This window comes from Nycticebus coucang, chromosome 22, assembly GCF_027406575.1.
Source record: "Nycticebus coucang isolate mNycCou1 chromosome 22, mNycCou1.pri, whole genome shotgun sequence".
In the NCBI taxonomy this organism is placed as follows: Eukaryota; Metazoa; Chordata; class Mammalia; order Primates; family Lorisidae; genus Nycticebus; species Nycticebus coucang.
The window spans coordinates 14,324,000-14,341,096 of record NC_069801.1 but is presented as its reverse complement, the minus strand read 5'-3'; the positions used below and the strand labels follow the sequence as shown (position 1 = coordinate 14,341,096).

Sequence of the window (17,097 nt, the reverse complement as noted above, 5' to 3'; positions counted from 1 at the left end):
TCCTCAGCCCGGGGGCTCCGCCAGAGCTCGCGTCCCCCTCCCCCCGCCGACCCCCGGCCCAGGAAGTGTGGGTTCTTGGAGGTGGGGGAGGGGCGGGGTCCGGGACCCTAGGTAGACACCATCCTTCTCGGCTTAGGAGGGGGCTGCCGGCGCGGGCGGCTTGGGTGGACAGTGACTCTGCCTCCCCTTCTTAGCCTCCACCCTTGGCTCCAGATGGAGCCCCACTCTTCACCTCTGTGTCCAGGTTAGTCTCTTCCATAGCCAAGGCTAGACCCTCCTTACTTCTTGCTCCAAGCCAGGCAACACCCCCCTCCGGTGACCCAAGAGTGGCCCCTTTCCTCCTTCCTATGGCACGGGCTAGGTCCGCTTGCTTCTCCTGTCCCTGTGGTCCAGGCTAGGTCGTCGTTTCTAACTGGCGTGGCTCAGGCCAGGCCGCTGTCTCCCTTACTTCCCTTCTCCATGGCCTCAGTCTGGACCCCAGTCAGCTCCTGCTCCAGCGGCCTATGTTGGCTCTCCCCTCTTCTCCCTGAATCTCCTCTTTCCCCCACGGTCTTAAGTCTGGACCTCCCCATCTCCACCCATGGCCCCCGCCTGGACCTCACTGTTTCTCCCACGCCTTGTTCCCTTTCCCGAACTTCTCAGCACTCTTAGCATAGCCTGCGTCAGCCCCTCTCTGCCTCTGGCCTAATGCTTTCACCGGGGTCCTGCTCTCTGTCCGGGGCACGACGCAGGTGTCTCCTCCCCGGTACCTAGAGCGCGCCTTCTTCGCGTCCTCTGGAGAGCAAGGGGAGCTCACTAGCTAGGAGTAGGGGTGGCCCCGGTGTTGTGCCTTCTTTGGTTGAGGGTTGCCCCTTCTAGGGAGGCCGCCTGGGAGCGAGTAAGTGACGCAGGACAGGCATCTATGTGCCTGGAATGCTGTGCGGTTCGCTGCGGGCCCTTCCGAGGTCGCCGACTTAGTGCGTCTTACGGGGCAGCCGGTGCCCGTGGCGCCCGACCTGTAGCCGAGGGGGGAGGGTAGAGGAGCGGACAGTACAGGGATGAACGCATAATCGCCCTTGTAAGGCGGTAGCCCCGCGGGGACCAGCAGGCCCTGAGCCCAACATATGGCCTGCACACGATGCACCCTAGCAGGCGCAGCCTCCCTTTCCCCCTGAACTGTCAGCTTGTAAGGGTTGGAACAGCTGATTATGGAGGTGCCTCGGATCAGGTGAGCAAAACTCCGAGGGAGAGAGCTGGCTCCTGCTTGTGGTGTTTGTTTTGGTAAGGAAGGCAAATGTTACCTGTGCATTTGGGGGAACCTGGGGTTTCACATAGGTTCCCACACATAAGCCTGCCCTCCATCCACCTGGGGTCTTTTGTAGGGCAGGCCCAACACCTAGGTTGGAAGGGCCAGAGGACTACTTCTCACAGGGTCAAGGAATTTTTGAAGAATGGACTGTCAGAGCTAAGGCCATCTACCTGCTGCATCAACGCCCTGTGTGGGACACCTCCCATCCAGTGCAGGCAAATGTTTGTATGTGGACTTTGGGCCCCAAAGGGTTTTGAGGATCCTGGTTCCTTGTTTAATGAAGGGATATCCCTTCATTGAACTTGGGTGACTAATTCAGAGGTTTGTTTTTTTTTATGCTTTCACGTATGTTGATTAATAATGTGGGCAATGTCATTTTTAAGGCCAACACCTGGGGTGAAGGATAGTTTTAGGTGAGGACTTTAAAAGTGGGCTGATGTTTTGTAAGTGTGCACTTAGGGCAAAAGCAGGGGAGGTTGGGTGGAGTGGCCAAGTGGGGCTGCTCTAAGCAACATATTAGACAGGGAGGGGCACTTTTCCACCTGTGATGGGAAAGTGCCTATAATGACCCAGGAGCACCTGACACCTGAGGCTTCTTAGGAGTCAATCTGAAAAGACTAGAAGGGGTGGAGGAAAGGGTGGAGGAAAAGGACCTATTATCTGCTGGACACTGTGCTGTGTGCTTCACCAGTACAGTCCACACAAAACCGTCTGAGGTATTTGCTGTCCCCATTTTACAGGTGAAGGAGCTGAGGCTCAGAAAGTGGAGCATCTCCCTCAAGGTGTTGCTTGGTCAGTGGAGTGAGCAGTGTGGGTCAATGGAGGCACATCTCACCATCTGGCAGGCTCTAGACTGTGTTATTCCCATTGTAACAAGCTATTTATGTCGGAAGGTATAATCATGCTATTTAAAAATACTGGGATACTCGAACATGGCTAAGGAGAAGCAGCATTTACTGTCTGGATTGCGTGCTAGAGCCTTTTCATAGGAAATCTTTTTTTTTAAATGGTGAAATAGCATTGTGGTGCAGGCATATTTAGTGTGGACCAGAATGTAAGCTCTTTGAGGTTATTTTGTCTAGTGTTTTCCATGGCTGTATCCCTGGGGCCTAGAACAGCACCTGGCACTGGAGGATGCGGCTTGGAACTCTTTCTTTGGGATGAACTTAGCCGCTCGGATTTCATATTTGTTCTCTCAATAACTTGTTTATTGAGTATTATCCCCTAGGCTTATAAGTAATTTCTGATTGCTTATTGTCGATTTTATTCCCTACTTGAATACTCTGACAATCCAGTGTAGGCAGTTGGGATAGGACAGAAGTGGTGGTGTGGGGTTGCATCATAGTAACTGTGTTTTTTATTTTCAGTAGGTTTGATGATAGAGAAAACTGGTAGATCTCAGTTATCCATTAAGGGAAATAGCAGCTTGAAAATCTAAAATGTATTTGACTTTGGAATTAATTCCATGGTTTTCATGGCATCAGTTTCCCCTTCCCAGTTAAGAATGCGTAGGCGAATAGAATTTATTTACATTCCCTTAACTACTGTCAGTAAATGCTTTATAGTTTCAAAGCGCTGTTCTATTACTAATAACAGGAATTATTCTAATTTAGAGTTAGGGTGTTGGTGCTTATGGTGAGGCTTGTAGCAGCAGAAGGTTCTGGGAAGCCCCCTTAGGAGTTGGTGCTCCAGCTCAGTGATGGTTTTGCTGATAGGAGCAGCCCCATAGTGTAACAAGGTGAAACAATGTAGTTGACACTAATGTCTCTTGGCATCTCTTGTCGCCTAGTTCAACTCAGACCCCACTTATCTATACAGTCTTGTTTATTTAAACCAAATTGGCCTCTTTTTGGTGGAATGCTTATAAAAAGTAGCCAACGATTAATAGTTTTGAGATGAAGGAAATGATAAGCCATACCTTTGAAAGCAGGTATTCCTATTTATAACGAGGACATCCTCTACTCTTACATTCCACGGAGAGGGAAGAGGACAGAAGACTGATCACGCTGGGAAATGGTGGGTGGGGCTGGTGCCTCAACTATTCAGAAGCCTGCTCTCCAGGCTGGGAGATGCTTAGTGCCAGGCAAATACTGAGGTGCATTTGGGAGTGCCTAAACATACAGGTAATGTTAATTCAGTATATAGATGTTAAGTGCTTACTCGGTGCTGCTGAGGGTGCAAGACAAGGATTTGCAGCCTCATAGCTTCCATGGTTGGGGGTGGGCATTTCTCTCTTAACTAAAGTTTAAGGGGGAGGAGCTTTGTCGACTGCAGCTGCAAGTATATTTGCATGAAGTATGGCCGGAAACTGAAGAGAAAGTTGGGGTTTGTGCGAGGCTCTGCTCCTAGGCCTTTGGGGGTGTGCCTACTCTCTGTCATTGGGTGGAAGAGGGTTGCGCTGCACACACGGTCTGTTCCTCTCCACACCTAAAGCTCTTCCCCACCCAGAAGTGCAACCTTGTGGTCCCGTAGAAGTCCAGGGTAGCTACCATTGACTGAACATCTGCTGGGACCTGGAAATGTGACTTAGGTTGTAGCTAAGTCCCCATTTTACTCACTAGGAACCTGAAGCTTGAGGGGTTGAGTAACTGTTATCAGTGGCAGGATTGGGATTCAGATCCGAGCCAACCTATCTCATGCTGGAGTGAGCAATAGGGCCTCTGAGTACAGGATCTTGTCTCCTGTATCAGGGGACCACCAGTGAGAGTGGGGTGTGAAACTCCAAAGATCTTGCAATTGCAGGATCCCTCAATAATGGGGCCCATACCATTCCCAGACCTGGGCTCTCAACAGATTTTTGTTTCAGTGGAAGGTTTTTTGAGACAGAGTCTCACTCTGTTGCCCCAGGCTAGAGTGCCATGGCTTCAGCTTAGCTCACAGCAACCTCAAATTCCTGGGCTCAAGTGATCTTCCTGTCTCAGCCACTCTAGTAGCTGGGACTACAGGTGCCCACCACAATGCCTGCTTTATTTTTTTCTATTTTTAGTATAGATGGGGTCTTGGTTGTTTTGGTCTTGAACTCCTGAGCTCAAGCTATTCTCCCATCTTGGCCTCCCAGAATGCTGGGATTACTGGCATGAGCCATCTCTCCGGGCCTGGAGACTTAACATTGATGGTGCATGAGCCACATGCTCTGTGTGCCGCCTATCACGCTCACAGCTTTCTTCTACTGAGTTCTCGCCTTACACTGGAGGCAGCATAATATAAGAAGTTAGATTTAGGAGCCAGACTGCCTTAGGGTAACAGTACCTCCTCATTAGGTTGTTAAGAGGCTTAAGTAAGATAATACATGTCATGTACTTTGAACAGCAACTGGCATATAATTATATAAGTACTAAATATTGTTATTATGGGGGAATGGGGTTTTCTGGCTCCAGAGCAAGCCCCTTTCCTCTGCAGCTTACTGCCTGCTCACCGTGCTTGTGGTTTACTTGGCTCTGGGCTGTGCCTTGAATGGAGAACTTCCTAAGAACTTCCTACAGGAACTTCAGTGGAGCTCTTTTCTCCACTGAAGACAGCCCCCCCATGAGCTGGGCACAGCATGTTGCTAGAGTCATATCGCGTGTCTTGTCTGTGTTGGTGGAGCCCTCTAGGAGTGGGATATCTTTGCTGTCTGCCAAGCTTGGAAGAAGAGGGACAGGACTGGAGACAATGTGTATGAGCTGTGTGAGAGCAGGGTTCCTGCTAAGCACCCTGCACCTTGCACTGGCTGCCTGGCACTTAGGAAGTGTGACCTAAACACTGAATGAAGATAGGCGAGCTGAGAGGTGCTACCTTTGTTTTGCCGCCTGCTCCGCAGAACATGGGCTCTGCATTTGGACATATCTGGATTTGAATCCTGTCTGCCACCTAGCATGTAACCTAAGTGAGGATCCTAATAGCCTTTGGTCTCAGTTTTCTTCGTCTGTAACCTTTTCTGGTAAATACTAGAGGAAAAATGAAACTTTTGATGTACTTCATCCAGTGCCTGGCACGCAGTAAGTGGTAGCTGTGGGTGTTGCATGTATTTGTCTTATTCTGCGTACTACAGAGTAAGGGACACAAATAGAAGCCATAATCCATGTCCTCTAATCCAGGAGGAGTGGCAAGATGCGTCCAAAAAGCTGAGTACAGCAGGAAGAAAATAGTACTTAGAAAAGACGTAAGGGCCATGTGTGTGCTACAGTCTTCCCATCTCTGCAGCGTAGTCCACTGCCTCCATGAAGTCCTGCAGATCACTCCAGTTCACAGCTTGTGGCTGGGCTTGGAGCCCAGGAAGACCAGTGCCCAGGCGGAGAGGACGGCCTGGGTAATGGTCAAGGACAGGCCATCCCAGGCAGAGGCCTGGCACAAAAGCTAAGGTCAGGGGTGTGGTCAGCCCTATGAGTCTGGGGACCATAGATAGACAGGTGCGGGTTGGGGGTACCTCAGTGTCAGGAGTGATTTGTGCAGCGCCTCCGTTGCTAAGGTAAGGAGTTTGCATTTGATCTGGGACAGTGTGGAGCCAGTGAAATTTTTGACAGGGCAGGTAGAAATTTGAGGAGGCTGGCAGAGGAGTTGTATTTTAGGAAGAGGCATCTGGCCATGGCATGAAGAAAGGCTGGGAAGGGTAAAGAGACGGGAAGGAGGGAGGGAGGCATTCATGCACATCAGCCTGCGAGTGCATGAGGGTCCTGGCTGCTGAGGCTGTGGTGTGGGAAGGAAGGGCTGGTGGAGGGAGATAAAGACAAAGGCAGAGTGACAGGTAGTGATTTACCGTCCCTGGGGCTGAGGGGGCTGCCCCAAAGCTCCTTGTGTAGGTATTCTGATTGGATGGTTTTATCATTGACATACAGCTGTTTCTGGTCAGTTTAATTCCTAGATAGTGGTATCTGCAAAGCCCTGAGATCCTTTTCACAACTGAATGGGGATTTCAGTCTGGTTAGCCCAGTGATGCAGCCAGCCAGCCGTTCTGTGTCTGCCAATGACACCAAGCTCAGCTTGATGTGCACAGCATTAGGTGCTGGGCATACAGAGGTGTCTGCGACACCCAGTCTGCTGAGGGTGATGGCAGGGTAGGAAGCTCTGTGTGGTGGCTGTAAGAGTGACAGGAGCTGGTTTTTACTGACTGCTTTTTAATACTCTAGGGAGCCCCATGAGACATGTTCTCATGTCACCTTTGTTATTATTATTATTATTATTATTTTTTTTGTAGAGACAGAGTCTCACTTTATTGCCCTCGGTAGAGTGCCGTGGCGTCACACAGCTCACAGCAACCTCCAACTCCTGGGCTTAGGCGATTCTCCTGCCTCAGCCTCCCAAGTAGCTGGGACTACAGGCCTCATGTCACCTTTGTTACACAGGTGAAGAAACCGAGTCCTGATAATGGGCTGTGCTACCTCTAGTGATTTTTTTTTTCTTTATCAGGTTGTTCATTCCATGGATGCTTACTGAGGAGTCAGACTTGTTAGAGTATGTCCAGCCTGAGTCTTAAATAGGAGGCAGGTAGAAGCAGGTGTATCTAAAAAATTGGGGATGAGTACAGTAACGGCGTGGTAGAAGTCCACAGTACAGGACCCGGGAAGTCCTCAGAGATGGGACCTGGGAAGTCCACAGCACAGGACATGGGAGGTCCTCAGAGATGGGACCCAGGAAGTCCACAGCACAGGACATGGGAGGTCCTCAGAGATGGGACCTGGAAGTCCACAGCACAGGACATGGGAGGTCCTCAGAGATGGGACCTGGGAAGTCCACAGCACAGGACATGGAAAATCCTCAGACAGGACCCGGGAAGTCCACAGCACAGGACCCAGGAAGTCCATGGCACAGGACACACAGGACACAGGACACAGGCAGGCTTAGGGAGGCCATTTGCATTCCCTTTTCCATGCTTCTCCCTGCTCCATCGCATGTTTTTCTGTTATCTTTGGAGACTGTGAAAGGAGCCTTCAATCTACAGCTTTGTAGTGATAAATTTCCAGTCCTATGGTCCTGTCTTCCAAAGCAATAATCCCAGTAGTTACCATTTACCTGCTGCATAGGGTTGTCGTGAGGATTGAGCGTGTTCACATGTGGAAAGTGCCTGCATACAAGTGCAGTAGGAATGTTGACTAGTATTATGATTATTTTATTAACATGGATGATTGATCAGTGGTGTTACATTTAACCTCCCAATTAGCCTGGAAGTCAAGTGTGCCTTGCTCAAGGCTAGCAGTTTTAGGGGTTCATTCTGGTAAAACACCAGCCCAATGTGGTCTCAAAAGTCTTACCACACAGTAGATTGCAAGCATTTGTTACCACTGGCTCAGACCTTGAAGTCCTCCAGCTACTGCTTATATTGCTCTGTGAAGCTTCCTCTAGGGCTGAACTAAGCAGGACTCTTCTGAATTAGGATTTTTTTTTTTTTTTTTTTTGAGACAGAGTCTCACTCTGTCATCCCAGGTAAAGTGCAGTGGCGTCATTGTAGCTCACAGCAACCTCAAACTCTTGGACTCAAGCAGTCTTCCTGCCTCAGCCTCCCGAATAGCTGAAACTATAGGTGTTTGCCATCACACTTGGCTAATTTTTCTTTTTTTTTTTAATTTTTAATTTTTATTTATTTATTTATTTGCAGATTTTGGCCAGGGCTGGGTTTGAACCCATCACCTCCGGCATATGGAGCCGGCGCCCTACCCCTTTGAGCTACAGGCACCACCCAATTTTTCTTTTTTTGGTAGAGATGAGGTCTTACTGTTGTGCAGGATGGTCTCAGAATCCCAAGCTCAAGTGATCCTCCTGCCTCAGCCTCCCAGAGTGTGAGGATTACAGGCCTGAACTACCTCGCCCAGCCAGGATCATCTTATTTGATAATATTTGGGCTTAATTGTCCCACAAGTTTCTATAAGAAGATTCAGGCATTACATTTGTAAAGTGAAATATCTTTAATTTAAAAAATAAAGGTTGGGACAGCGCCTGTGGCTCAAAGGGGTGGGGCGCCAGCCCCATACGCTGGAGGTGTTGGGTTCAAACCCAGCCCTGGCCAGAAACTGCAAAAAAAAAAAAAAAAAAATACAGTGGCTTGTAGTCCCAGGTACTTGGGAGGCTGAGGTGAGAGACTTACTTGAGCCCAGGAGTTTGAAGCCAACCTGGACAACACAGCAAGACCCTGTTTCTAAATATGTGTGTGTGTGTACGTAATGTATGTAAAGATGCTGAAAGGATGCTTTTGCCTGTACCCTTCCTGCTGGAGTAAATGAATAACAAGCAGCTTCCAATTAGAATTGACCCAGTGGTGTTTCCTGGTGGCACCGGATGCCCTTTTCCCTTCTTGGCTGTAGTGGTGACCGGTGGATGGAGTGTTCCGGCCTGGCTTGCTCTTGTTTGGTGTTGCGGCTCTAGGCTTCTCCGTCCTGAGGCTTTGGCCCTGGTGTGTCTGGTTCTGCATGTTCATGCTTCCTGCTTTACAGTTTCGCACTTAGCAACTGGGAGGAGGAGCTTTTATGTGAGACCCCCCTGGTGTGAAAAGTCTAAGGTTAGGAAAGTGTAATCGTGGGGCCCGGTGGTCACTGACGTTTCCCTGTCTGTCTCCAGCTTTGTTTTCACGTATTAGTCCTTTGTTTCCCTGCTGAGCACAGCTTGCCCAGTGACTTTCAGGTCCGTGTGGCTGCTAGGGCCAGGTGTGGACCCATTACTGAGGAACTCAGACCTCAACAGAGCAGCAGCTGGGCTTGGCTGTTAGGTCACTCTGTTGAGAATTTCTTTCTTTTTTTTTTTTTTTGAGACAGAGTCCCAAGCTGTCACCCTGGGTCAAGTGCTATGGCATCACAGCTCACAGCAACCTCAGACTCTTGGGCTTAAGCGATTCTCTTGCCTCAGCCTCCCAAGTACAGGCCCCCGCCACAATGCCTGGCGATTTTTCTGTTGCAGTTATTACTGTTTTTTTAGCAAGCCCGAGCCAGGTTCAAACCCGCCAGCGTCCTATCCACTGAGCTATGGGCACCGCCCTCTTCTTTTCTTTTTTTTTTTTTTGAGACAGAATCTCACTCAGTTGACCTGGGTAGAGTGCTCTGGCGTCATAGCTCACAGCAACCTCAAAGTCTTTTCCTCCACTTCCCAAGTAACTGGGACTTCGTGTGGCTGCCACTACACCCTACTAGTTTTTCTATTTTTAGTAGAGATGGGGTCTGGCTCTTGCTCTGGCTGATTTCGAATTCCGGAGCTCAAGGGATCCTCCCACCTCGGCCTCCCAGAGTGCTAGGGTTACAGGTTTGACTATCTGATGTGAGCTAAGGTTGCTTCTTCACTGTGTGTCCTCCAGACAGTTCCTGTCCTCAAATCTCTGGCACAGTGTGGTTGTAGACTCCTGGTTGTCCTGAGATTTGGATGGCTTGGTCTTGAGGCGCACACTTGTGGCACAGGGATTGGAGGACGCCCCTGCCTTCTTCCCGTAGGTGTAGGTATGCCCTCCTGCGGGCTCCAGGGGTCCCAGCAGCATAGCCCCTTCTTCTGCCACTGTCTCTGCAGATGTCTGTGGTCGTTGTTACCTCTGATTCTCTCAACTCCAGCCCTAGGAGTCTGATTCCTCATGTTGCAGATAAGGAAACCAAAGCTCAGAAGGGTGTAGTAACCTGCCGAAGGCCCCCAGCTGGTTAGTGGTGGTTACCGTGCAGTTACCATGCAGCTTCAGGTGTGTCCCACTCGGAAGCTGGTGCTGGTTAAATTCTCCTATCCTGCCTCTCAGGCACTGGCTCACTGGGGTGCTTGTTGTATAGATAAGGAAACTGAGGCCTAAGAAGTCTGAGTTTAGTTTAGCAGTTAGAAGGGTTTTTTTTGGTTCAAGTTGAAATGCAAGCAGTAGAACTGTTTTTAGGAAGATCTCTGGTAAACCTTGAAGTCTTAGCTGTGTCTTAGCCTGCCCTCAGCAGGGCTGTGCCTTGGCCTTCTGGGCGGGATGGTACTTTGCACAGGAGTGTCAGCATCCCTGCTTCCTGCCTGTGACAGGAGTGCCAGGGCACATATCATCACAGCAGCCCCTTGCTGGGGACTGTTGGTTGACAAAGCCTTGCAAGGGGTCCTTGGAGGTTCTTTGTGAAACCCCTCCCAGCCCTAGGCACCACATACAGTGTAAGATGCAGTGGTTCAGAGGAGAGGACAAAATTGGCTTGTTTTGATAGTTACGTGACCAGGTTGAGTTGGTTTCCCTCGTTTTGCCTGGTAAATTTCTTATTCTTAGGAGGGAAGATGAATGATAAATCCTGCCTCTCAGTTTTGAGTGCTCTGTTACACTGTCCCTGCACAAGCTGCTGCTATACAGGTGTTTGCTGGGTGAATAAATACTTGGTAGGTCCTTAATAAAGGTTTACGCGCCCCCCCCCCATTCTGTTAAACCATATGAAATTGCCATTTTCCTAGGCCACAAATGGCTGATTGTCAGCATTTCATGTAGGTCAACCTGAGGTAGCCGAGTGATTCCAAGGTGCAATTATGATGTCCAGACCTCCCTCAGAGCTGTCAGCTAGCTGGCTTCTCCTGAGGCCCCTGCAGTCTTCAGAGTCAGGAGCTGAGTGGTGTCTGCCCCCAGAGAGAGGGGGCAGTATGCTCTTTAGCTCTTTGGCCCTCCTGGCACTAGACCCTGCCTGGAGGTGCTGGCCTTGGCAGGCTGGGGTGTGTGATCCTGATGATCCTAATAGTGTCTGACGTTCCCCGATGGCTCTGTATGTGGTGGGTGCTGAGCACATGGCCCAGAGTCGCATGAGTGCCGTTCCTGGAGTTTCTGAATGATCTCAAGACAGTCTTGATTCCTGAGTCCAGAGGCAGTGAGGGGCAAGCGCCAGAGCCAGAAAGCCTGGGTTCTAGTCCAAGCCCTGCAGGCTCAGGCACTTTCCTCCACTTTTGTGCTCCCATCTCCTTGTCTATGAGACAGTGAGAATAAAAGTAGCTACTTCTGATGGATTTATGAGGATTATGTGAGTTAATATACCTAAAGTCAGGCAAATGTTAACTGTCATTATCAACAGTAATAGCACTGTTATTGTCAGCGACGTGGACTCTTAGTGTGTTATGAGAGCTGAAAGAGACTTCACTCGTGGAAACTCCCTTTGCCTTGTGTTGAGAGCGGTTAGGACTTGGTGTGGGTGCTTGATCTCGCTGTGGAGGCCTGGCTTCTTGTGCAGCTCACTGCCTTGCAGGGCGTGCCCTGGCCTCTCGGTGAACAAGTTGTTTGAAATGGTGCTTTTGTTGCAGGTGATAATACAAGTCACTCTTCTGAAAAATGGCTCCATTCTTTTCTTTCTCTGTGTATGAGTGGCCAGCCCTGGTGTGCCGGTCACATTTGATATTCAGAGTCTTGGAGGAAAGCAAAGCATGATGTTGTCAGCCTCCTTCCCCAGACAGGTACTGTGCTTATTTTCCAATCCATTTTGTCCTCCTGCACAGGTGGCAGGTTTCCGCAGGCACTCTCAGCTTCTGACCTACGTTGCGTTCGAAACTGCCAGTCTGACAAGGCTTCACTGCCGTAGGGGTTTGAGATTTCATTTTGAGGGCATGTGTTTGATTCGAAGCTATGTGGAGTATTGAGATTTAGGAGTATAGAAAGGTGGCAAGATAGGGTGGCACCTGTGGCTCAGTGAGTAGGGCGCTGGCCCCATATACCGAGGGTGGCAGGTTCAAATCCGACCCTGGCCAAACTGCAGCAAAAAAATAGCTGGGTGTTGTGGCGGGTGCCTGTAGTCCCAGCTACTCAGGGGGCTGAGGCAAGAGAATTGCGTAAGCCCAAGAGCTGGAGGTTGCTGTGAGCTGTGATACTACAGCACTCTACTGAGGGCGACAAAGTGAAACTCTATCTCAAAAAAAAAAAAAAAAAAAAAAGGTGGCAAGATAAAGGAGAAGAGGAAGAAAAGTGGTGCCTGCCTAATGCAGCCTGGTGCAGCACAGTGGAAGAAGCCTCCTGGATCTGCAGCTTATTAACTGTGGGCTTGAACCTGGTCATTCCACTGCTCTGAGCCTCAATGTCCAGATCAGCAAAATGGGTATGCCATCCTCCTTCACAGGGTAGTGGAGAGGACTAAATAAGAATGATGTACGTACAGTGCTGTAGCTCAGGCTTCACATGTGGACACTTCCCACAGGCTTGTGATTACCTATAGGAATTCCATCATTTGTCAGTGCAAATTAACACCTTTGAATTGGGTCTAAAAATCTCTATGTTAAAGAATACCGTAAGTCCAAAATGTAGGTATTAATATTATCTACTGAGAAGGCCTTGATCCTCAGGTTCCAGGATGTTTGCTCTTGGGCCACTCCTTGGAGCCACTCCTAGAAGCCAGGCAGGCCTCTGCACTTATGCTCATGGGGTTTACCGTGCAAGGGACTTGCCGTGGGCCAGCCTCTGTGTGCCGAATGTCACCGGCACCATGGCGTGTAAGCATTACCATGGCCTTATCACCCCCCTGTTTTGCACATGTGGAAATGGAGGCCTGAGAGATTAAAAGGTACCTTGTACAAGGTGGAATAGCTAGGAAGGGGGCAGAAGTGCCCTTTCAATTCAGTCCTTGTGATTCTAAAACATATTCCTCACAGGCACCCTGGAGGCTAGTCCAGGGATGTCATTTTTCTGTACAGAGGAAAGTGCTTTATGTTGAAGATTCTACCAAATGTTCTTAAGTGTTTTTTAAACTTCTGCAGCACAAAGTGTTGTGTGTGTTAGGTGGCTGTCCTGACTTTGCTTTGGTGGCTTGGAGCCCATCTTAAATTGTGGGAAGAAGGGGCAGGCCATTGTTGCAGTTCTTCATTTAAGACGGGCCTCATTTCCAACGTAGTGACTTCTGCAGCATAGTCAGGGTCTGGAAATCACCCTGCAGGGTTGAATAGTGAGCTTACAGCCTTTCTACCTCCCTCATTTTCTTTTTCTTTCTCAGTGCACATCCAGGCACACTCTGAAATAATGGATAATAGTATGGGGATAATGCTGTCACTGACCAAGCCAGCGTTCAAACTCAGGACCAGTTTGCTCCAGGCCTGGCTGTGTCATAGCTGCAGCCTGGTGCCAGAGATGGGGCAGAGAGACCACCATCTGTTGCCTCCCTGCATAACCAGTAGGTTATTGGTTCATGCCCCAGAGGTTTAAGCCACCCAGAGCACTGAAAGGGATCCCTAGCCTCTGACAGCTTGGAGCTCTAGGCTGTGAATGGCAACACCCTCTCGCAAGGTGAGTGGGGTCTGTGTCCTCAGTTCACAGCAGCCTCTGTTGCTTTTCATCTTATTTTGCACTTGGTGATAGTCCTGGGAAATAGAGCCCATCTTCACATTTTCATAATCATCTGGATTTTTTCATTCCTTCCTTTAAATAACTTTCTCCAGAGGCATTTATCCTGCTAGTTAGAATGCCCTTGTCCTTTTGCCTACCATAAAACTGGCTCTGTAGATACTTTCCCTGTGTGCTGATGGCCTGTGGTTTCTGAGCTTTGTGTATTCCAGATGGAGAGCACGCAGACGTGGCTTGGGAATTTCCTCCAGGGTTCTGCTTTTATTTTGATCCATAGTGTCTGTTTGATGCATACTGATTGTTGAGGGTGCATTTCTTGAAATAGCAGGGAAAGACTGGTTGCCTGGCCCCCAAGGAAGGGATGTCCTGTCTTGTGACGGATTCGCTGACAGGGACATGTTCTGAGGAAAGTGGTCCTCCAGTCTGCACCTGTGTGCTGGACTCCAGGTGCTCGGTGAGGCTTGGCTCTTAACCGCTGCATCAGTTTGAGGCATTGGGTTAACTGAGTGGAATTCCAACATGTCAGAATCTCTAATGAAAGGAAAAAGAATAGGGAAAAAAGTCATTCCCAAGTATGGCAGCCCTTCCTTATGCAGGTTTTACTTTACATGGTTTCAGTTAGCTGAGGTCAACTGTGGTCAAAAACAATTACAGTATTTTTTTTTTTTTTTTTTTTTTTTTGTAGAGACAGAGTCTCACTGTACCGCCCTTGGTAGAGTGCCGTGGCATCACACAGCTCACAGCAACCTCTAACTCTTGGGCTTACGCGATTCTCTTGCCTCAGCCTCCCAAGCAGCTGGGACTACAGGCGCCCACCACAACGCCCGGCTATTTTTTTTTGTTGTTGTTGCAGTTTGGCCGGGGCTGGGTTTGAACCCGCCACCCTCAGCATATGGGGCCGGCGCCCTACTCACTGAGCCACAGGCGCCGCCCAACAATTACAGTATTTTGAGAGAGATTGAGAGACCTTGTTCACATACTTTCATTACAGTGTGTTGTTACCTTTGTTCCATTTTCTTATCAGTTATTTTTAATATGACTGTGCATGTTTAGAGGAAAAAACATGTAGAGGAAAAAAACATCGTATATGTAGGGTTCAGTACCATCTGCAGTTTCATGCATCCACGGGGGGCTTGGAACGTACTCCCTAAGGACCAGGGGGAAGACGGAACAACCACGTTCCAACTCAGCAGAAGCATTCAGCAGGTGCTCAGCGTTGATAAGGCCAGGAAGGCAGTAGCTTCTGGTACTGTGCACTTTACTTAGCACTTCACATGCACTATCCTGTGTAGTTCCCGGAATCCTCCTGAGCATGGGATCCTATAAATTTAGGACTTTATGAACCTTAGAAATTACGTAAATTTAGAGGCTTTGTGTAAATTGCTAATAAGTGGCAGAGTAAGGACTTGAACTCAGCGGATCTGACTTTAAAGGCTTTGCCCTTAACTCTGTCATGGAAGTTTTACTGCTCATGTGGGGCTCATAACTTGCCCAAGGCCCCACAGTAAACTAGAGTAACTGAGATTAGGGTCCTGTGTCTAACCCCCTCGAATCTGGGCTCTGTTCTCTTGAGTAGACTTTTCTGCCACATAAACTTTGGCCCATTTGAAAGCTCATCTTTGAATATGCTTCTTCAGTGATGCATGGGAAAACCAGCATGACATGGGTGAGAGGGCTTCATGGTGGTCGGGCGGACCAGTCTGCATGCCAGTGGTAGAATGGTGGCTCACGCCTGTAATACCAGCACTTTGGGAGCCCAAGGCAAGAGCATCATTTGAGGACAGGAGTTCAAGACCAGCCTGAGCAACATAGTAAGACCTCCCCCCCGCCCCCTATCTCTACCAAAAATAAAAAAGTTAGCTGGGCATGGTGGCACATGCTTGTAGTTTCAGCTACTTGGCAGGCTGAGGCAGGAAGATCCCTTGAGCCTGGGAGTTTGAGGTTGCTGTGAGCTATGATGGCGCCACTGCTCTCTAGCCTGAGATCTAAAACAAACCTCCCCACCCCTCTGAGGAAAAAGAAAACACCAGTGGCTGGACTTAAATCTAAGGACAGATCCAGTTCAAGCCCAGGTCCCTTTGGGTCTGTAGCTCCTGTGATCGTGTACATAGGAGACAGGAATTGCAGCAACAAGACGCTGAAGATTGTGGATGTCCAGCAGCGGGGTGAAAATGGTGGTTGCACAGTATGATGCAATGTAATGCAGCCAGTGAGATGTGACATATGAGGACATGTCCCAGTGCGGAAACTTCTCTGTTACGCTCAGCAGTCAGTCTGTCCTGTGCTTGCGGTTCAGGGAAACATTCATGTTAAGCATACCTGCCTCCCGGTGGCTGTGAGGGTCACAGCAGTTGACAGCTTGCTAGCCCTTTACCCTGTTCTCTCTGTTGCGGTGGGCATCCTTCCTCTGAGTTACTTCCCAGAGATAAGTCCTCAGGAGTGACAGTGGGGAGCTAAGAGAATGTGTGTTTTTCTTGGTCACTTCGCCCTGACAAGTGCGCTCTCGGTGGCCTCTGCCTCCTGCCTGCATGCAGGGAACTGACTTGCCGTCCCTGCCCGCAAGCTTCACTTCCTCAGTCTGGCTCCCTTCCTGCAAAATGTGCTTTTCTAAGTAAGGTTAGCCTTCATATTTGCCATATTCTTCCCTTTGCCAGAACTGTTATTTGTTTTTCTTGAAGTTGCCTCATTTTTTAACTTAAAGTGGAGTTTCCTTCACTTAGGAGGGAAACTTTGTTCTTACCATAAATGGCAAATCAATTATCAGTTGCCATAAATAGAAAGAGTACTTGGAAATAAATGTATATTAACTATGGATATAAAAATGCTCATCTGTGGACCACCTAAAATGCTCTGGCGACCACCAGTTCTTGGCTCTGACTGCAGCTGGCAGCCTCCTCTTGCCTCACTCCCTCCTCCCTGCAACCCTCCTGTTGGCCTTTCAGAGCCTGCACCCCACCACCTCTGCTATGAGGCTTCCTCTGACTACCGCAGCCCTCCATGCCTGTCTGCCCCACCATCCGTCCCTTCATGCCAACAAATATTGTACAATACTGTGTGCCCAGCTTGGGGGGTGGGCATGAAAGGGGTACATTCCTACCAGGAGACCATCTGAGGGGGACAGTTGGTACCCCTGCAGAATGGAGGGACTGTGTCCGAGCACAGCAGTGTATCAAAGGAGGACGAGGGGTGGGTACAGAGACATGGCAGACATAGAGATAGCACATGCCAGACTCGGAGGCACAGGAGGGCATGGCACGTGCAGGGAGACCAGCAATAATTTAAACTTGGAGACAAAGGGGTGAGGATGCGGGAGCTTGGTACAGTTGGGCAGGGAGGCAGGGCCCCGGCTAGGAAGGGCATCCTGTGTCCTGATGGAGCCTCTGATTTACCCTGGTCTACAGAAGTCAGCACCTCCCCGGCCTTCATAGTTTAGCAGTTGACTTCCTGCCCTTGAATGTAGCTGGTTCTGCTGTCCTGCACCTAACCACCATTTACCATCACTCCCTGAGTGCATCCATGCCAGGTGCCGGGGACCCTGAGCTAGCAAAGGTCGTGGAGGAGGTGAATGTCCCTGCTGAGCATGACCACCAGGGGAGCCCTTCGGAACTTG

At 49.5% G+C, this 17,097-nt stretch overlaps 1 protein-coding gene across 2 annotated transcripts in view; it reads left to right on the top strand.

The window, feature by feature from the left end:
- The window catches only part of CAPZB (capping actin protein of muscle Z-line subunit beta), a 143,116-nt gene that overhangs the window by 210 nt on the left and 125,809 nt on the right, over window positions 1-17,097 (top strand). The window lies entirely within an intron of this gene.